Source organism: Lepisosteus oculatus, chromosome 12 (genome assembly GCF_040954835.1).
Source record: "Lepisosteus oculatus isolate fLepOcu1 chromosome 12, fLepOcu1.hap2, whole genome shotgun sequence".
Classification (NCBI taxonomy): Eukaryota; Metazoa; Chordata; class Actinopteri; order Semionotiformes; family Lepisosteidae; genus Lepisosteus; species Lepisosteus oculatus.
The window spans coordinates 8,249,641-8,272,299 of record NC_090707.1 but is presented as its reverse complement, the minus strand read 5'-3'; the positions used below and the strand labels follow the sequence as shown (position 1 = coordinate 8,272,299).

General features: G+C 41.0%; 1 long non-coding RNA gene across 2 annotated transcripts; it reads left to right on the top strand.

Moving 5' to 3' along the window:
* Positions 1-1,734: 1,734 nt before the first annotated feature.
* LOC138241992 (uncharacterized) lies at positions 1,735-22,063 on the top strand. Of its 2 annotated transcripts, none has more exons than XR_011191261.1 (3): positions 1,735-2,102; positions 12,820-12,920; positions 21,648-22,063. It is a non-coding gene; the product is annotated as an uncharacterized lncRNA (long non-coding RNA). The 2 variants fall into 2 exon arrangements; XR_011191260.1 differs by lacking the exon at positions 21,648-22,063 and adding an exon at positions 11,182-11,255.
* Positions 22,064-22,659: the final 596 nt, after the last annotated feature.

Sequence of the window (22,659 nt, the reverse complement as noted above, 5' to 3'; positions counted from 1 at the left end):
GGAAAATAGGGGTAAGTGAATATAAAACCGAGAACAGCAGGCATATTTCAACCAAAAGGGTTGTGGGAGTATGGAAAGCTGTCCAGCCATTTTGTTGACGTCTATTTTCTAATTCTGAGATCCTTTCAGTTACCAACTAGCTAACAGGTGCAATGATGTAGGAGCGGGAGGAACCGCGGCGAATACCGGTAATATCTGACGCCCCCTCTGAGGGAGCGGGGGCATCCTGGTGCGCGTGTAGCGAAAGCCGAAAAAAAAGGACAAACCAACAGCAAAAAATAAAGACAAATGCGCCGCTGTGCACAGCGGCGTCCAGGCGGGACTGTCCCTGTTTAGCGAGTTCCAGCCTGATGAAACAGCCAGGGGCGTAGCCAGCAATTGATTTTTGGGTGGGCCTCTGCAAAAGTAGGTGGCCCGGGCTCTAACTGACCATCCTGCCAGCATAGGGGCACCCGTCCAATTTACAATGTAATCCTCGAGCGGTATAATCAAACAGCAGAATTAGCGGAACCTCTCTCTCTCTCTCTCTCTCTCTCTCTCTCTCTCTCACACACAGGTTAAGCAACAATTAATCGATATAATTTAACAATAAAAAACCAAATTGAAAGCACGAGCATAATAATATAATGATCATAGACTTTACATTTCTATTCATTTTTGAAGTACAAAGCAGAAGGTGTTTCCCCTACCTTAAATATACGATTAACATTTTTAAAATACCATGTATTCATTACAGAAAGCAGCGGATGCCGTTATATTGCAAATAAAAAATGTGTTTATTTCGAAGAGTACGGGACACTGTGAATCAATAACGACGTTAAAAAAATAAGCCGATACATTTTAAAAATAGAGTCTCATTGACAGTAAACAAGCCGATCCACCTGGCGCTGCTCGCTTGAACAGCTCTCAGACCCGTGATTGGCTAAACCCCCGAACAGCTCGGGTCGCGATTGGGTGAAGAGTGAGAATCGACACTCTGATTGGGTACAGCGCCACAGCGGAAGTTCCGAGAACATGTAGATACACAGGTGAGGATGTTCTTCTTGGTCCAAATACTGTAGCCCCGGTTAACCGTGTGTGCTGTATGAGCACGCTGGATATACAGTAACACATCCATTGGTTTCCAATTACTGTTCAATCAAAGAGAAGTCGCACTGAGGTCAAAACTGAATAGCAAAGAGCGCATTCACGACTCCCATAGCATGTCACGATAGGTGTGCGCGCATCACGATCACATTGCGATACCCATTGCGACTGGCGCATCACTGTCATGGCTCCACTGTCCCGACATTAAGTCCATATATCGCGATATGGCGTACCCCTCCGCCAAAACCCCATCCCCATGTCGCGACAGAGCCTACATATCGCGATATAATAAACGCCCCCCGCGTTTCATGTCGCGACATGAAGCCCGCATATCGCGATATGACACACCCCAGGCAAGAATGTTCCACCCCATGTCGCGACATAAAAGGCCCTATATCGCGATATGACAAAAACCCGGTCACACCCATGTCGCGACATGAAGCCCGTATATCGCGATATGACATACCCCAACAAAATGCCCTGCCCCTATGTCGCGAGATGGAGTACATATGTTGCGATAGGGCATACTCTGACAGGATATACTGAACGCATGTTGCGACACAAAGTCCATATATCCCGACACGTCCTATCTGGTTATATCATGTCGTGAAGGTATCCCACAGTTATGCGTTTGGCAACAGCGTGTCACGGTAGGGAAAGAAAAGGAAACCGTGCCTTAGAAAATAAAACCATAGATCTTACAATCTCGGTGATTTTACATACATTACAACCACAGGTTTATGTCATAGATGGTTAACTTGTAGGCATGCGTCCTGTCTTATTATTATTTACATCTAAGGAGGCTCATATGTTTATGGATATTGATTGTCTTTAAAATGTTAAGGGTACGAGCTAAACTGTAACAGAGCGCTTGAACTCGGCAGACGGGGGCGCTGGAGGTCAAAAGTCACCGTCCATGGTCACGTGATCACCGGAAAAACAAGGCTCTGTATCTCGGGAACGAAAGTAGCACAAACGCTACTTTCAACGGCACAAACGTAGCACTGACGAATGAGGTGGGTTTCATCGTTTGTGTTGTCTGTAGGGGGGGCTTTTACCTTGCCTTTAAATATTCAGCGGACTTGAGCGTGACATACCAGAAGAACGTGCACGTGTGGGTTTCAGAGGCTGTAGTAAATGCATCGCCCCAAGGGTAATATCGAGTGAGGCACCGTGAAAATAAAAACTGGTGAGGTATTAAAATATTAAGTTCAGGTGGGTAGCTGCGTCAGCATGCGTAGGCTGCAAAGGAACAAGTAATAGGTTTATTCCATGCTGAAAAAAAAGAAGAAAGAGAACACAACATTTCGGCCGTTTTCAGCATGGAATAAACCTATTACTTGTTCCATTAAAATATTAAGTTCTGAAGATCTTGTTTGGTCCTTCATGATGCTTTTAAACTTGTATGAAACCCACGAAATTAGTATTTTATTTTCGATGCCAAAAGACATCTCATTTGGAAATTCGTGAGTCCCCACACTGAATTGTTATAGTCGCATTACAATGCTCAACAATTAATCGTACCTTTAATTGCAAGAATGGTCTGCTAATAAAAGCGTCAAATACATACTTTGGATGTGTTTTAACTCTGTAAACGTCGTTCACTTAAAATACTGCGGGGCATTTAGAGGCGATCTGAATAGTTATCTGTAAAATGCACACTTGCATCTATCCGTCATTATCTTAATGTTATTCATGCATTCCAAAACTTGTACTTTGTTTACAGGAGAAATTTTAGAACCTCTTCGTGCTCAACAGGTCGAGCGTGTATCGAGCTGCTACACGCAAACGCGTGCACTGCCCCTTGCGGTCCAGACACACTTGTGTTCGGGGAGCCAGGCTGTACTCTTTAAAGTAGCCTGTAGCATCTCATGCGTCTTATTTGTTTTGGGGCTGGTCTGGTCATGTACAGGCGGCTTTTTGGAAAACGTAGATACACGCATTTGTTTTGCCTTGTTGGCTAATAAACTAAAAACCTAGCGCTTTACAGCTCCAAGAGCGTCTGACGACAACGATAGCCAATTAGGCTACCGCTACGCCTGCCCCGCCCCACGACATTTACATCATGTTCTCATTGGCCACAAAAGATACCGCAAGCCAATAGAAAATCGCATACGATGAAAAAAAGACTCAAAACACGTTACATTAAAAAAGCAAATCATATGACGCAAACAAGGGGGGGGGGGGGATCTTAAATTATTTGGGATTGATTGGTTAGGCCTAGGATCAGTCAGGCTCACCCGTGGTTACGACTGGACTTTCCCCATCTAACGGGGTCTGGAAGATGGTTTTTTACTCCCTGTCGGAAACGGGCTTCCATAGGAAGGAGAGGAGCGCAAAGCCAAAAACAAAAAACAAAAAACTCGTTTGTAAATGTTCTTTTGCTTCGTTGTAGACTCTGTTACAGTAGTTACAGCATGTGTAAATTACTAAAGTATTAAATATATTCCCTGAAATGGTAAATGGTAGTCATTCTTGACTTGCTCTGTGACATGGGCAGGTGCAAAATGGCAGGAATAATTTTACATTCTTAAAACAGAAATCTCGATAATGTCGAACTCCGTGCTAACTGGTATTTTTTTCTTCAAATAATATACACGACCCAAAGAGAAATTACCATTTCACAATTACTTCAAAGATCTGTTATAATATTTAGGCAGCATAATATAATAATACCCTGCCATTTCTGTGACAGTGTTTAAGACTTAAAACCTCAATTAAACACTCCAGAATGTGTTCTACAGTACCTCAGCCTGAATGACAATGCTGCTACACAGATCACTATGTGTTGTAGTTAGGAACAACACACTCACTTACACATTGTCATCTGAACCACAATGCGTAATATCATACAAACGATTAATTACATTGTGCCTTGAAAAAGTACTCAGACTGTTCTTACAGTGTCACCTTTTGTGAAATTACAAAATGATTCATACACATTTTTTAAACTTAAAAACGTGTATATTCAAACCTAAGGATGAGATAAATTACAATAAATATCGGCAAAACCTAAAGAGGAAAGGTTGGACTATGCTTATTGCATAGGTAGTGAGCTCAATATTAAATATTTGGTGGAAACACATTTGGAAGCTTTTATGGTTTTCTCTCCTAAACACTCAAAGTACACATTGAGAGCAATAAGCCTGACAGCAGAATCCTGTTAAGTAGCATATGACCCTGCTTTCTCTCTGAGAGATATGGAAAAAGAAACTCCACTTCGAAGTCTGCTGAATGGATATTCATTAGAACAGTTAGACAAAGAGTCTTTTATAAGCCTGTCCTTCTTTAATGTGGAAAGAGGAATTATTATTTTACAGAGTTATTTCCAAGCCTGCTGCTCCAGCAGGAAGGCTGTGATTATCTCATCTCCACTAATTGCCTCTCATTGTCTCTTCCTTCTTTCTCTGTGTGTCTGCTTTCAGCAGCTCTCTGTCCACCTGCTCTGGGGTATTAGTGACACCTTTGCACTCACCTTCACTTTCTTTATGGAGTTTGTAACGAACATTCGGGAGGGGTGGCAACAGCCAAGTTCAATCAGTTCAATCAGATAGTAGTTAGCAAGCACTCCTGATGTCATTTTCTCTCCTAAAACATTATAAATACCTACATGATTCCCTTCTCTTTGGTATCCCACCTCCAGCCCATGTCCACCTCTGCAGCTGCCCCTTGGTCACCCCTCACTCTGCAGGGGGGTCCCGGCCTCCTTGTTCTCTGGCCAGAAGGTCGGCCCTCAGCCAAGCAGGTTAAGCCAAGTTTTCGGTAAACTAAACTCCATAATCCTTCAGGCCCTTAATTCTTGAGTGTTGTTATTCCTAGTGAACCTTGGATATAGCTAGAATTGTGCACCCACACATCTGATGATGTATGTAAAGATGGTAAAAAGACACTTATTTGCTGTTTAGATCTAAATGATAATTACATCAATTAAAAAACAGTCACTGAAGTGAAAGAAATCATGATATAAAAAACATGAAAATTAGTAAAAATGAACAAAACATATAGAATATAAGAATGGCTATATTATATATATATAAGAACAAGTGAGAGGAGGCTGTTTAGCTCATTTTGTAGTTAGTACCTAATTGATCCAATGGCTTCTTTCAAGAAACTGTTTCATACTGTACTACCACAACTCAGTGGGTAAAGAAGAGCCTCCTGTTCACAGTTTTAAGTGTACTCCCACGTAGTTTCCACTTGTGCCCCTGATTCGTGTTTCACTGTTCATTTCGAAGAAGCCTGATGGTTTGATTTTCTCAACACCTTTGAGTTTTTCGAATACCTTTATCAGATCCCGTCATAAACTCTGTTCAAGGCTAAAAGGGCTCAGGTCCTTCAGTCAGACGGTGAAAGATCTTCCCTTAAAACCCAGAGTGCATGTTGTTAATAGCAAACACAAAGCCCAAACCGTGCCGTGTGTATATTCCGACATATATGAAACATCAGAGGAGCTATGCATTTTGGATCAACAGCATGCAAACAAATATTTTAGATTTCCTGGATAATACAAATGTCATGAGCAGTGTGTTTATGAAATCTATACTGCTTGTCCCTCAGGGGTCAGACTGTAAAAGTTTGGAAACCAGAAGTGAATGTCATTTAGCATGATGGAAATCTGGCAGTATGTTGGACTGGCTGCTTGCAAGAAATAATTACTTTTCTTTCAACCCCTCGATATTAGAAGATATTCCACAGTACACTGTCGAACACGTTGCCGTGTCAGTTTGATTCATGGCTCCTCGGTCAGAATGCCTGAGTGTTCTTTTGCACATTGCACATTCAGACCTTAAGTGGCTTATCTGACTTACTGAAAGCCACAGTGCTGTAATAATGATAATCACACTTCTAAAGCTTTGTTGGATTATACAGCTGCCTTTGTATAAGATGTTATTTTTATTCCTTTGCTCCTTTCAGGCTGACGTGACCACCATAGTGTTTCATGTACCTCCTTGTACCATCTATGTGAAGACATTGACGCTCAAATAGATCCTAGTTAGCATCATTCTCTCCAGGGCTATCAGATGGACTACAGATGAGATGTGACTGTTACCCACACCTTACTAACAATTTCTGGTTAATAGTAGCTTGAAAGACATCAACATCATCAAGGTAGTTATTGAATACACCCATAGTCTCTGCACTAATTCTAGTGATAAACGTTTCCTATTAAAATTCAGTCCGTATAAATAATCCATCTGCAAATAACTCATATTCTGCCTGAAATCAAATACAACATCTCTCCTTTGACTAAGGAGTGGTTAGTCCCTTCAGTGTAACCCACTATTTCACATTTTATGGCAAGGAAACTTTCTATTTAACAACTGAGAAGTTAAGCGCTTGTGTTCTGTTTTATGCTGGCTAATGTTAAATGAAATTTATTGAGTCTTTTAGTCAAAAGGACCTTGTGATTAAAGAAAAGGAGAAATTTGTTCTGAAACTGCTCTTGGAGCAAATTACAGTAAATCAGTTATAATTAGCACACATACTGTATAACCCTACTGTGTATTTTTCTAAATATTGTACTTATAATATTACTGTAGGGAATATGAGCCTCAAATCACAAGACACAATAAAACACAATATCTTAGTCTTAGTTGAACACTTTATTGTGCAAATATAAGTGCCAGACAGGGTGATACATTCATTTTATGCTATGTGGCAAAAGTGTGTTTACCTCTTCTCACAAAAACCTGCTTGCTGTTGTGCACAACAGCCTCAGCAAATGGTGGAGAAATGCTGGAGGACTACTCATCTGGAATGCTGGCTGTGCAAGACTGGGCTTTCAGGAATATTGTGTCGTTCCATACTGCCGGTGGCAGACATCTTTTGCTGAATACTTGATTTGGATTTTTATGACAGAGCACACTGTCTTTTCCTGGATTTATTGTATCTTTTTTGTACATCTCATCTGTGAGCAGCTCATCCACTTTTGTGAGTGTTACTAGCTTTTTTCCGTGTTTTTGGTCTTTGTTATTTAGCTGCAGAGCACCTCCTTTAGGTGCATTTCAATTGTCCTTTTTTGTGTATTAATCATTTGAATGATTGTCAAAGCATGCTTTCCAAGCCATTAGACATTTTCCAGTTTTCCTTGGAAAGCACCAAGGATCCCCATTTAGAAACACATAATAGCCCGAATGATACAAACATTCAGGTAAGTCTCCTTAGACCAGGCACAAAGCATGGATGGACGAGAGGAAACATCAGAGGAAGCATGATGTTAGAACCACAATTCCCAGATGGCATTGGGAAATGATAGGCAGTCCTCTGTCCCCAGACCAATCGGAGGAAAGCAATGGGTTTGATGACATTAACACCAGGAAGCAGGCTTCCACAAGGCCTCTTAACCTGTGCTATCTGGTAGAAAGTGCAGAATCTAGCAGAATGAGATACATCACAGGGAGTTAGGGAAAAACGAGCAAGAAGGAGATTGAAGGAGACTGAGGGACAGAACGCTGGACCTTTTTATTTTTTGAGAATTTCAAAGAGAGGCTTTTTGAAAGAGTGCTTTTTAAAGGGCTTTCAGAGAGACTTTGTTTCGGTGCTTGTAAGCAGCTTAGCTGCCCGGCTTCCGATAGACATAGGAAGCAGTGTATTTAGAGCTCGGAAGCAGAGTAAGACTAGGGCCTATAATTTGTTCTTCCCAAAACTGTGAATAGAGAGCACTGTTTTCTTTGTACCTTACAGTGGTGTTTGTGTGTCTGTTTTACTAGACACACAATAGAGCCACCTGTTTCAAGATCCCATTACATCATCCCTCCTCGTCGTTCACCACAACAGACGGAGAAGTATTCCTTTAATGTGACTTCTACTGCGTGCACAAACCCTTCACATTTAGCAAATGCCCCTGGCTTCTGTTTTACCGCTGGAAATTATTGTTGTTGATTACAGATACAGTATTTGGATAGGATCTTGCAGAAGAGAAATTGCATTTTCCTTTGTGGTCAGATTCTAAGCTTACACCCACGGCAAGACAGCCTTGACCGCCCGTCCTCTGCTCGCTCTAACACGCTTAGAAGAAACAACCTGCCAAATAGTAATGCAGAAAGACAACCTTGACTTGAAAACCGATAGAATGTGTGCAACCTAGCAGCTATGAATCTCTTCATAAATTCTGGAATAGAGCATTTCAACAGGCTCAATGGCAGCTTTTAGACATAAGTGCTTATTTTTTACACTTAGATTTATTGTGAATTTATCATCCCCTTTTAAATGCTTTTTAAATACATTTCTTTTAATCACTTAAACTGAAGACAGAATCATAATCCCTGATACATTTGATTTGTTTCCATTTTTGGGCCAGAAGCATAATTTATCAAACCCTTTCAAATCAGACTTCATGCATTCAGTTTTTCTTTATTTAAAATACTTATTGTAAAACTTGCAAAATGCGATTGCACTGTGCTGTGTGCAATTGGTGGCTCTCTCTCATCCTCGCCATATAGTCAGGGTTCGTTTGGAATTTGCATCTTTTGGGAATCTTTCAAATGAACTTGTATGATTTGAATGGTAACGTTCCACAGGAAACCCTCACATAGCTGGAGTTTTAAAGCGGACGCCTCTTGTAAGAGAAAGGCAGACAGACGTACTGGAGGCTTGCTGCGCTGCTTTAAAAACTTTGTTTTATTTCATTTGTTTGTGCTGCTGCTATGGTTCTGCAGGAAAGGAAATAACTTTTAAAAAGCTGTTATCTCGCCACCACAAAGTAAAGCTATCTTTTTGTCCAACAGAGGCAGTTAATCTTAAGGTTGTCTAATCCCACTGCAGGGCCAGCACTTCTGCAAAATGATATTTGTGTTACAAGTGTGAGACAGGAAGCGAGTTACACTTTTTTTTGAGGGTAAGACCTTCCTGATCCCAGTGGCGTGCTGTCTTTCAGAAGACTTGGCGTGTCCTTTGAGAGCAGTTCAATCGGCTTTATTTTTCTTTTATTTGGATACACTGAACGCTTCACTCCAGCGTTTAGAGAATTGCGGCTATGCGTTTCACACTTTGTACCGCTCTTCATATTATGAGGGATCACAGCCTCAGGTCACCAAGCTCATGAAAGCCTGGCCTTTCCAGGCTCAGTGGCCTTCCCGTGCCAATGCTAAGAATATCCTTGAACAGACGCATTGCGTTACATGACTTATAATGAGGAGTCAAATTCAGATGGCCTTATGGCTTGCAAAGGCTTTGTAGATTTGTGTATTTAATCGCAGTGTGATGCCAGACTTTACAACTGTTAAAAATACAGCTTTCCTTCCCCCTCAAAGTCTCAGTCCTCTGACATGTGAGACAGTTCCACCGCCTGCCTTTCACAAAGCCCTGAGTGCTGTTGTGACATTTCTTTATTTCAGGCTATTTGTGCTGTTGTTAGACGTCTCTCTGGGAGCATCTTATTTGCCTGGTTGGCTTTAAGCCCAGCAGCGGCACTGAGGATATTTTCTGAACCACAAAAGTGCTGCTCCCTGGCAGGCAATCGTCTCTTCTACAGCTGGCATTAACCTCGGGGGGTGTGCAGGCTCTAAACAGTAACATTGTCATCATACCGTCGCTGGGAGAGCCCTACAGAGGCATAGGACACGACAAGTGGGGCTGGGCTTATGTTAGTGTTGCATTCCCAGAACTCCGAAATGTAGGAAATATTGCAGTGCAACACTGAAGCAGAAACTGCATTGCAAAACAAGCATCAGGGAAGATGATGGAGGAGAGCTCAGTCCAAGTATTCTAAATCCTCTAAGACAATGACAGAGCCAACCCAGTGTTCCTGAGACAGGAACAGGGGGACATAAGTGGAAACTACTGTATGTGGAAGTGCATTGAAACCCAGATGAGGGGGCACCCCTCTACACACCGGGCTGTGACATTGTGGAGCGAGCTATGTGGTTGAAGGCCATGTGGTTGAAGCTGATAAGCCGATACCCTGGCTTCTTTCAAGAAACAGCAGGATCTTTTCCTTGGATAAATTAACTACCAACTACCAAGCGGGCAAGATAGGCTGAAAGGCCTGCTCTCATTTATAAACTGTATGTTCAAACACAAACTGTTCCAAATGGCAATTCAGCACATATTAGATTGGTATATTATCCCTGTGTACTCTGTGATACCACATCGCCATTCTCAATAATCAGATGTTTCAGTGCAGCTTTCCGAGTCATTTAGATTTTCCCCCATCTTTACAATAGCACTCGCACTGGCATCTCAGAAATCGCTACTACTGCTTTATCAATTGATCTTATTTTCTCAGTGCTTTAATATATTTATACTCTGTAAGTGATGGTAGCTGTGTAGTATTTAACAATCCAGGACCTGAGGTTAAATTTCAAATGAATGTGGAATATTGTCTCCTGGTGACTTCTGCTGTATAATGATCACATCCCAGAGCAGACAGATTAATGGATGCTGTGCTGGTATCTGCTGTATGGAAGGTGTCTTTACATGGCTCAGGAGAACGTGAATTATTGACACTGGCAGTGTGGCATTATGGAGGTGTTTTGTAGCACAAGGCAATTATGGAATGACCTCACTGTCATGTGTTCTGAACTGCAGCTTGAAATATTTCAAGCTGAATTTTCCTTTTAAGGTCAAATATCCAACCTCGTTGTTTTTTTTACATTTTCAGCGGCAATATACAGTATAGACTCGATTTTTCAGTTTGGCACAAGTGAAAAAGGCCCTTTGTTCAGGGATATTTGTGGAATCTACTTAATTTAGAGTTGCCCCACCCATCCTCTGGGTACGTCTGCAGGTTGTTTATGTCACTTTAAAGCAGCAGCACCTGAAACGCTGGATGGAGCTGGTACACTGGGCCAACTAAGTCAATAATGAGCTTTTTCTGGTATTTACATGTTCACTTCACAGTACCAGGACTGGAGATCCCTAGATTAGTGGAGATGGAGATTACGCAGGGGGTTTGATTGATTCCTTTATTAAAACCCTCTGTTTTAATACAGAATATTACAGAGTTCAGATTGATGATTTAAAGCAGGTGTGGGGCTTGTGAGGTCATTTGCTAATTATAATTCAAAACAAATTGTAAAGGGCTGTATAAGGACAATATTAAAAATAACAATTCCTGCTTCCTAACAATTCATAATTTCCAAATTTCCAAACTAGAACTTCAGGAAGGCTCTGAACAGCTGGTTTTCAATGCAACGACACCCGACAACAGCAGCTGACTGGACGAAAAGGTGACAAAAAAGAAAAGAAAGCTACATCATTTTTTATCTCTGCAAAATGTGAATATGGTAACAAAATAGAAATGTGAAAAACCATTATCGCAGTCTATAAAACTTCACAAAGGCTGGATACAAGATTCCTGCCTTCCATGAGACTGTTCTCCCTCTCACTATTTTGCCACAGCAAACACCACCAGGGTAGCCAAGACACATAAATGTCCACTTTCACTGGCCATTACAGTCTGTGGAAAAGTATGCGCAGCAACGATTCTGGAAGGAAAATATTTTCTTCTTTTTAAAGGACGAAGTATTCGCATTCATAGTCCTTGTTACCAAGGCTAAAAGCTTAAGTCCACTGTGACAGACAGTCAGTTGGAGTCACTGTCTACGAGGAGCCAGCTGTCCCCTGTTTCATTCCTGACAGCCAAGTTCCTCCCTATTCAAGCTGCTTGCGTCTTCCCAGCAGGCGTGTTAGGTACAGTAGCTGGGAGAAAGCAGTGAAGCCACAGCCAGGGCACTGTGGGTAAGCCACACAGCTCCAGAGTGGGTGTGTGTGCGAGAGAGTGTGACTGACTGGCCGAACAACCAACTGTGGCTCCAAGATGGACTCGCTTCGGAGGAATTTTCCTTTGTTTTCTTTTTGGGTACAAGAAACGATCCCAAAGGACTGTGGATGTGGCTTGGTAGTAGAGTGCAGGCTCCTGAGTGTTACCTTGTTACTGAATTCTCCCTTGGGGATTAATAAAGTATATCATTTCCCATTGGCCCTTACTAATCATGGCTTCCTAATAATCCCATCTACGAATTGGCTTCATTACTCTGCTCTTCTCCCCACTGAGAGCTGGTGTGTGGGGAGCGTTCTGGTGCACTATGGCTGCCGTCGCATTATTCAGGTGGGGCTGCACACTGGTGGTGGTGGAGGGGAGTCCCCATTACCTGTGAAGCGCTTTGAATGGAGTGTCCAGAAAAGCGCTCTGTAAGTGTAAGCAATGATAATGATAATTTTGTAAAAGGCGCACTGAGGTACCAGTTCTTGAGGGTGAATACAAACCCCATGCTGTCTCTTTTATCCTGCCTGTAACATCCACGCAGTGAATATCATTACAGTCAACACCATCCTTCAGCTCCAAAAAAGAGGGTATTCAGCGGTTACACTGTGGGTCAATAGCAACTCAACATTTGTATTCTGGACATTTGTATTCTGAAAAGAGTGTAGATAATGCCTGTATCAGAAAAAAAAAGTTCCATTTTGGGTTAGTGATTCAGCCTTGCAGGGTGTTGTCACTTTCAATTTAGACAGAGAAATAATATTGATTTGTGCTGTCCTGGTCTATGCTGATACTGTACATAAGCACAAAGATTCAGAGTCCCATGAGTAATCCTTTATTTTGCATTGGAGTGAAAATGACAGCTTGTGCATCAGGTATATAAGCTTTACATGCTCAGCAAGGAATAAGTAATGTGTTAGTGTCAGCTGACTGACATTGTCTATAAAGGTCCTGAGGATGTGGAACTGTTCAGCCTTCCTTTTTCAAATCAAGCCATTTTCTTTTTCTCTTACATGCCCAATCTGCAGTCGTCACCTGCTTCAAGGATCAGTTCCCTGGGAGCTCCTGTACCTATTCAGGAGAGATTGAGTGATGTGGACGTGCTCCTTCAACATTGGCCCCTGCAGAGGTATCTAGCCCTTGTCACACCTTGTATGCTCCGCAAGGCCTAGCAGCTGAGTGAGCGCTGCCTGGAAGAGTAGCCCATCTCTCACTGATGTCAGAATAAGCCTGCGGTTGCCTAGCGACCTGTGGGACATGCTGAGTGTAGAAGATCAAGAGAGACCTTCCAGGCTCTTCCCAAGTGTTCAGTTGGGGATAGTCAAGTGTTCACCCCTGCCTGACTGGCCAGTGCTAATCAATATTCATTCCCATAATTCCTCTACTTCTATCTACCTTTCAGGATCATTTCCTCTTTAAGTATGTTTTTGTTCATTTAGTAAGATGATACTGACCGTTTGAGTTTCTGGATACACGCTGTGAAAGTTTTGTTCAGCCGTCTGTTCCTCTGTACAATACCAGTAGTTTATCCTGTAGTGACTGTGCTTCCTAATTTTTATTCAGGCACTTAAAAAAAAATGTGGCCCCTTCATTAAACAGCAGTTAAAGAAAGAATAGATAAAAGTGCTTCTTTACAGCAGAACATCAACATTAAGTCACACACACTAGTATGAGAACTGCTAGTATGATAAAGAGGCATTTCGCTACTGGAAAGTGCACCTTTTTATCTCTGAGACTGCAGTGTGATGTATGAGGAGCTTTTTATGTGTCTTATTACCATGATTGCTTTGTGAAGGTCCTGCAAAGAAGCTTCACTTTGCTGTGACAATGGGAACTGAAGGAGATCAGACGGCTTTGACAAGCATGAATCTCAACAGACTAGTGCTTCTGCACAGCACTGCAGAGTTGAGGAACACAGGCAGGCTAAATTTAGCTTTATCTTATGCTTTTCTAATCCACTCAGGGTGTCCCTAACCATGTGACAGCTTCCCATGCTGACCCTGATGTTTTTCCTAAGTTGTGTACAGTACAAGGTGGCATTAAGTGTCACAATGAAGGTGCAGTAGGATTTTATTGATATGCAATACAAAACTGCCTACATTGGTCCAGAGAGAATGGGCATGTGGGAATTGTAGAACACACACCGAGATGGTTTTATAAGTTTTTTTGGGCTATTTTGAAGCTATTGTGAGCAGATCCTGTAAGCAGAGAAAGAGGCATATAAAAAAAGTCAATTACCTTCAAGGACAATTGTGAGTAAAGTGTTTGGGACTATTATACTGTATATAATAGTCTTAAGACCAGAGATATTGTCAGGTATGGTTTCCAGATATTTTTGTAGCGAATGGTACAGTCTTTCAATTTTTCCTCGATTGAGCCATGATTTCAAAACCATGGGAAAACCACACAAATTAGAGTGGAAAACTCAAAGGATCGTATTTAAGATCTACTGCTGTTGTAATTTGTAGCAATGTGTAGCAAAGACTAAATCAGGGAGCTTCTAGCTACTGTACCATACTTTAGTGCTGTACCATGCTGTAGTGAATGTTCATCTACCTTGTGAATTTGCATGATGTGTCCTGAAAATCAGTAGCTTCATTTGAAAATGCTTGGATTCCAAGGGTTATTTATGTAGCCCTTTGAAATAAACTTGAAAACTTTATGCAACAACAACCACATTTCTTAATGTATTGACTATACTGTATGTCTTATGGTTTTTGCATTCTCTGCATGAGCTGTTGTCTCAGCAATGACTTGTAGTGAAGTGCTTTCTGATTAAGTGCTTTACACATTGACCCATTTGATGGATTTTATTCTATAATCCTTCCAGATACACTAGAAAAGAGCCTGAGCTCTTTGAACACTGCTTAAATGTCTTCTACACCTGTTCATGTCATGTTCCAAAGTTGGATTTAAGGCATTGATGGAGAATGCAACTGAGAGGTTATGACCTATGACCCTGTGATGACTAGATATACCTTTGATCTACAGTACCAGCAATCAATTTCCCTAACCAAAATCCCACTGGAGATGGAGATGACTCACAGATATTATGTGGGATTAATCCCTTTAAAAGACAGAAAAGCCAAAGCTTTTGAATGTTCTCTCCAAGAGGTTTGCAGTCTAGAGAAAGGGTGCAAAGTCGTGCTGTCACTGAATAGATTGAAGCTTAGGTACAAGACCTTTACTGAAGACTGTCAGCTTCACACTGGGCCCATCTCTGTCTCAGTGTCATAAAATGCTGGGCTGGCTTATTATTAATCTTTAAATTAATCTGCAAGTCTTGAAAATAAAATTTTCTGTGTGAGCGACTGCAAGGATATGAATCATAGACTTCAAGTGTACATTGAAGCATGACTGAGCAAATTTACGAAGGATATGGATCATTCTGAGCTTTTTTATTGTAAAGCAAAGGCTTTTCTTCTGGCAGTTTTACAGATTTCTAGAATCTGTAAAACAGCAAGATTGTCAGTGAGTCACACGGATGTAAAGTTCTACTTTGCTAAAGTCACTTAAAGTATCTCTGAATTTTGGCAAAGTTATGTACACGTACACAGAGACCTCTCAGTATCCTTCACTCTCTATTAAACAACCAGATGTCTGGGATGAAATGTTAACTCAAGCAATGTTGACTCAGATCTGAGTAGTATCTGGAGGAAATTGTGTAGACTGTGCCCTCTATTATGCCCAAGAAACCAATCCAGCTACAAATGAGCTGCACACACAGTCATTAGGTCTCCAATACACTTCTCAATGAATCCTCTAATAGCCTCCAGCTCCAGGCAGGTGCTCCACACATTGCTTCTGTTAAGTGATTAATGAGCTTAGACCTATCTTTCTGCCACGTGTGTGGCTGGCCAGATGAACACACTACTTGGCAACCATTTAACACGGAAAGGAATGCTAACTGTGTGATTTATCTGCATTCATCTCTCATCTTATTTTTGGCTTCTAGAACCTAATTGTGTTCTAAAGTAAAGATTAAAAGATAAATTGATAGATTCAATATTGTGCGGGATTAGTCAATTTAAACTAACCTTGATCTGTCTTTACTGATGCTGACAGTGGTGTAAGTTTGTCAAGTGCTCAAAAGCTGTCCTGAGCCATTGTGGAGCTCAATGCTCTTGACTCTCTAAGGAAATCTGATATTCTTAAGAATATTGCATCACCACTGAGTATAAACATCTTTACATACACACACATATAGAGGCATTAAAACCCCAACATACTGTATTGGTTCTGAAACTATTTTTTTGTGTTTTTAAACAATCTCTGTATATTCAGGTAAGAAACAATAAATGGAAAGACAGATGAGCATGTTTCTTTGCATGTTAAATGGCATGTACCAATTGTTAGCAGCATTCAAGATGTTATATCCGTGACGTAGTCCATCGTACAACCAACATATGGAGCACCGCATGAGGAATTTCAGATTGTTATGTGTTTGATAGTCTGAAAGGTTCTTTTAACTTCAGTGCTTACCTTGTAAAGGTTTCCCAAATGCTTTACTCTTGTTTTGTGAACAACTATCAGGCTTATTTAATCACATACAAGGAGAAAGCTTTCTAACTACTGCAGCATAACCGAAATGCCAAAATATCTTACTTTTCTTTTAAATGAAAATATACACATTACACACATTTCTTTCTTAAACTGCTTAAACATGAGGACAAGGAAGGTATGGCAATGTTTGAGCCATTAACTTTGTCCAAATTAAAAACTGGTGTTTGCTATTCATTTACACACAATGCAATTCATGTTCTCCTGGTAAAAGTCCGGTTTGTGCTTGATAATCTAGGGTGAGTTTGTCTAGGTGGTAATCATTGTACAGAGCCCCGATATCCCTAGTTCTTATTTAATCCCTAGTTATTATTTCCTTATGTTTAGCTAAAGTACACATATTTATTGCATTTGAATGTGCTCCTTAGCTGTGCAGTGTATCCGGGTGCTCTTCAGGGCACTACTGCATATTGTTGGAGGGTAAGCACAGGGAAACAGATGTGCTGTGTTTACTGAACCAGAGTGACAGCTTGTCAGGGGCTCAGCACCCACCTGCACCCTGGCAGCTGCTGTGTCTTGTTTTACACTCGCACACAACTCACTTCTCTGCATCCTAACACAAGTCCTGTGCATTCTGCCAAGTCCTCTCACGAGCATGGTTACCGCACTGCTGCAGCAGGGCCTGTTAATTGACCTGTGCCCAAGTGCCATCCTTTTATTCCGCACATCGGCCTGTGTTTAAAATTTAATGCCATTCTATTAAATGCATGGGCGGTGCTTCATGGGAAGGTGACATTTGCAGTAGTTACCAGACTATTTGTACAGTGGTAATAAATGATGGGAAGCAAACTATGAAGCATTATTGAAAAGTTATAAATCAGTCATATTCCCTCATTTATATTAATGTTCCACTCAGTGCATTTTATTTTACTGTGAATCACGCCTGATTAAAAATTGCTCTCAATTAAGCCTGGTTTAGAAATGCATTCTTAACATGTGGGGTTTCTGTAATACATTATTTTTAAAAATACTCTTACATCAGCCTCTGAGAGATACTGCGTGCTTGAAAGTGATGGTTTTTGGGAAATTCAAAATGTCCAGCTGTTCCGTGTTGTTGCCTAGGGTTTTAGGAATGATTCCTGCACAGTTGTGTGTACTGTTTAGCATTATAAATGGCCATGACTGTGAATGAATTCACATAGCCACATTATATCCAGAGATGGTTATCTGTAATTGCATGCTAAACAGCTAGTAAAGATAATAATCTCTAATTACCGTTTTACTACCCTGCAATTACATACATATACATATTCAAAATGACTCTTACAAAACATGAATAGGTGGATGTACAGTACGTGAGTTCTTTCTTTATGCTGTGCTTAAGATCATTCACAAAAGCTACAGCTGCAGTCTGCACAGAATGGTAAATGATCACTTATGCTGTGTAACTATAACTTTACTGGGAGTTTTTGGTGCGTTGTGGAGAGTGGCACAAGCCAGAGTCTCATGTGCTTTCTCTTCTGGAGCCTGAGTGTCTTGCTCCCGGTGAGGTTATGGAAAGAGCCAGCTGTTTCCAGCTTGCTACACGCACTGACCCAGAGTGCGGCTGGCATCTGTATCCCTGTCATTCGTGACCAAGATTTCACAAGAGAAGCTGCACAATAGGCTGTGTGCTGCAGTGAGCATGGTATGACCAGGTAGCTATGGCTTTGTGTTTAAAAGGAAGCTCAGATACTTTCCTGCTCTGCCCTGCGTCTGTGGTGCCTTCCCTGTGTCAGTTTCTATGGGCTTTTTGTGTTGCTGTTGCTGGGCTCCTCTCCTTAAGTGAGAGACATTGCTGTGAACGAGACAGAGACAGACCTGGATGCACAATTTCAAAACAAACCTCAGACACAAATCTTCGATTCAGACAGAACTTCGATTGCACTGACAGGAAGCTAATCCTGGATTAAAGATTAACCAAGATAGTTTATTGCATGGACCTATCTAAATTGGATTACCTACCATAAAAATGGTAATGGGGGATGACATGCAATTATTATTTTTCTCTTCCTTGACATGCCTTTGTTATTCAAATGTATTTGAAGAATAATGACTGGCAGTTTCATGCTAAAACATGTTTAATTTGAATATACAGTGGTATGACCTAATTTTATTTAATTTTGATTTAAAGAAAATCATTTATGGTAACAGTAGTTACAAAACAGTGGCTTTAGGTCAGGGAGACTTTTATGTGTTTTTTTTTCCTGTAATACAATTTAAGCACCTATGGTTTTAATCAAGGGACTTAATCTAGACACTGAAGAGGATACATACGAATTCTGAGATTAAAATTAATTGTTTAATTTAACTGTCATTCATCATTATGATTTCTCTGGCTATATAATAATATTGTTTTCAGAGTAACTTACATTTGCACTTATTTACACACCTGGAATTTGCCAGAGTAAACTATAGTAAATGAAGTACTGTACTTTGGGAAAGAGGACTGCAACAGTGTCCTATCCAGGATTCATATCTGCCGAGGTCTTGTGCTGTACAGCTATGGCTAATTAAATACTCCATCCCAGGGTAGAAAATTAATCTTTAAAACATACCTTACTGTTCAGAGAGATGAGAAAAAAAAGATAAAGATCCTTCGACAGAGGGCTGTGCGAAACATCCATACCACGAGCTTGGTTATTGAACACACTGAGTGCCAGCTTTCTGGAACAGCCTGAGAACATGTTTTGTTTCTCTCCATCTCTGCCTCTCCTTCTCTCTTTCTCTCCATCCCATCCCATTTCAATTTCTTCACTTTTAATGATGCGGCCTCGCCTCGTTTTGATTGCGGTCATGCGTCTTATCCTTTCCAGGGCCCCGATGTCCACGTCAGCTTCTTTTCTTCCTGCACGCAGCCTGTTGCAGAATCAGGCCATTTGTCTTGAGCGATCATCAGGAGATGGGGCACCGCTAAGCTCATGATAAAGTCAAGCAGCTGTTTTTCCACCAGTAACATTTGCAGATAGTTTCAATTATTTGAAAAATTACACTTTTGCTGCAATACTGATTGGCTTTCTTTGCATCAGGTCTAAAACCAGCAGCAATATCAATATATCGGGGCTGTTTTTGAATGCAACATAAATTTTCTGCTGACAGTCTACGTTTATTTGACCCTGGATTGCGAACATTAAAGGGAGCACTGGGATGAATTACAGGCGAAAAATAAAACCCGCAATTGCTCTCAAATTATCGTTAAACGTGGATCACAACTTCTCTCACCTCTCCTCCTCCTCCTGTTCTCCCTGAGGTTGGACACTCATTCTTACAGTACTTACCAACTCCGTCTTTTATTCACCTATACCCTATTTATTTGACACTTCCCTCTCTCCTTTACAACTGAAGAACAGCTCACAACCGAAACTTTCTGCTTCCTTTCTCCCTACTCCTTTCTTAGCCATCACAAGCTGACACAGCTCCCTTCTTGAAATCTTCCAACGCCCTTCTTTCCTGTCCTCACCATGCATGTCTTAACGGCAAGGTTTTGAATGTAATCGTCAAACATCTTGTAAAGGGAAGACGATGTCTATGAGAGGCGAACAGCAGTGTTAATACACAGGTCTCTTGCTAGGGACAAGGAGATTCTGCAGTGTAAGGCAGTGAGGCTCAGGCTCAGCGGCCCTCATTGAAAAACTCATTGTGCCCATTGATCCAAATGCAATCAGGGCTCCTTACTAGGAATAGCACTACATTTATTTCCCTGTGTTACTTTATGCATGCTGCAAGACTGCTATGGCTGGATAAAATGTCATGGCAATGGTGTAAAAAATGACCCTTCTCAAAGATATTACTATGTGATATTTCAGTGGTTGCATGTTTCCAAAGGTTATGCACGCGTTTTGCTCTGCGCATATGAAGTTTTTTTAAGGTTAATAAGTGTGCTTGGTCTTTCTGATAACTCATTAATCGAGATATGATTACATCTGGCTCAGAACATTAGAATTCTTATTAAAGAATCACATTTATAAAATGATTTTCATATTGTACCTGACATCTGCAAAATTGATTTTGTAGTGTTTTGAAGGCTTCTGCTACAATATGGGACATTTTGTTGAAGGTCAGTTATGTCACATACAAGATCCTGATTAGAGTCTGAATCACCAGAATGGCACAACAGCAATTCAACAACCTCTGCCTGTTCCATGCATTCGGATACTGAAAAAAACACAGATATTAAATATATGCCTGTGAAACGCTATTCAGACATTTAGCTGTTTGCATCTATTCGCTTGCTACCCTCCATTTTTATCATAAAAATATTTTTCTGTTTTTTAAGAATCTTGAATTTCTTACATATCCTTTTTACCAAATTATTTTTAAACCTACTGTATATGACAGCGGCATTACATCAGATCTAAGCTGAGAGTGAGACTGGGACGGGATTCCTCTAATGAAATTCTAGTTTTTGTAGTATGTGGTATAGGTGGACCAGGTTCTCCATTCAAATGCCCCATTATGAAGACTTGGTATACTAGGGAAGGTTCTATCCTTTTGATACGTTGTTAATTCATAAAATCCAATAAATCTGTTCATGAACAATGTACTTGTTTTAATCCTTCTGTTCTGCCTAAATTCCACTTTGAACATGTACAATCTGGTCTCCTTAAAGTTAATCTTTTATTCAAATTGTTACTTCTGATCTGCTGTGTCGTAGCGTTGGGGGCAGTAAGTGTCTTCTGCTGGTCACTCAGGTCAGTGGTGGGATGTACAGTAAATCCACTCCTCTACAGTATGCTTTCAGTTGTGTGAATACAAATTCATCCTTCTCCCCTTGTTTGGTACACCTGGAACAAAGGATTTCTCAGGAACATTGCATACTATCAGTTACATTTTTCTGTAGGCTTTAATAATCCGCCAGAGTAAAACAGAGATTAAATTTAACGGCGTTTTGATTCCTATTGATGTCTGGAAAGAGGACTTTATTCAAAGTATGTTAAAGTGTGTGGAACAAAAAAGAAGTTGAGATACCTCAGTGCAATTAATTATTCACTTAATCAAATTACATTAACCACCAAAGAAAAATTAATTATTTCATTCACATAGACTAAAAAAAGATGAGAGTGCTATCATGAAAAGTCAATACATAAACACAGTAATGAAAAAGCTTGCAAAATTAGCTAAACCAAAAGGCTATCAATGTGTGACAGGGGGTTATGCATGGAACAGAGGGAGCCAAGAAATCCAATTATTTTGGTTAACAAGCTGACATTCAGGAGCCCTGTTTCAGTGCTGTCTCATGGCTCATTTATCCAGCTGCCAGTATTCAAACCTAGTGTGCTCGCATGCATTGCTTTAACAGAATTATAATTGCTTTTAGAAATAAAGCCACAGTGAAGCAAGGGGATCTAGGGTGCATTTATCTAACAGGACACCAGAAAAGTTTGCTCACACTCAAGTCCAGGCTTCAGAAGCCCCCTGCTCAGTGCAGATCTGCAGTTTGAGATGATCAACTCTTCTGACGCAATGGCTCCATCCAGAGGGGGTGCAGGCAGTGGTGAGGTAACAGGGAAACACCTGTCTCTCTGCACGGATTTTCCAACCTGAGCCAAGAAGCACCTTATGCAGCCGCAATCCCTCAGTCAAGGCAAAGTGCGAGTCATCACAGGCAAAAAGCAGCTTCAGATATTGCACAACTGACAGATGGCTGCTGTTTGCAACCCTGCTGGTGTCACAGAAGAGGAAAAAGAGCAAACGCAGGTAAAATGTCTCCAGTAATGATGGTTAATTAGTTCTAGTCATTAGGGTGCGCAGCAGGTGATTTATGAAAGTGGTCTGTTGTTATTACTGAATTGGCAAGGTGGTTTTGCTTGAACAGACCCTCCGATTAATATGCTGTAGCTTCTTCCATCTTGCCCAAGGTTTCCAAAATTGCTCTACCATTCTGCCCCTTCAGGCAGGCTTTCAACGGAAATTTGGATCAGTTGAAAATATTGAACCACCTCCACAGGCAAAAACAATTTCACCTATCAGGGGAAAAAAACAGTACAGATAGTTCAATCGCATCTCACAAAGAGCAGCTTACAACATTTCAAGGAGCAACTGAAATATTTTTCAACATTAATATTTAATAGGTTTGTAGGATTTCTGAAACACAAAATGCGTACAGCTGACACTTCTTCACCATTGAATGCCTACAAGCCCTTGTCATGAAACAATGCTGGTTGGTTCTTGAGAACATATCTGAAGGTCTAACCTCAGGGGTATTCCTATGGACAAAAGCACTGACAACATGCCTATCACATCTGTTCAAAACAAAGCAGCCAGCAGCTGTATCACCATGCAACCCATATCTGGCAACCCCCTGAAGCTCAGCAGATGTGAGCCTGGCC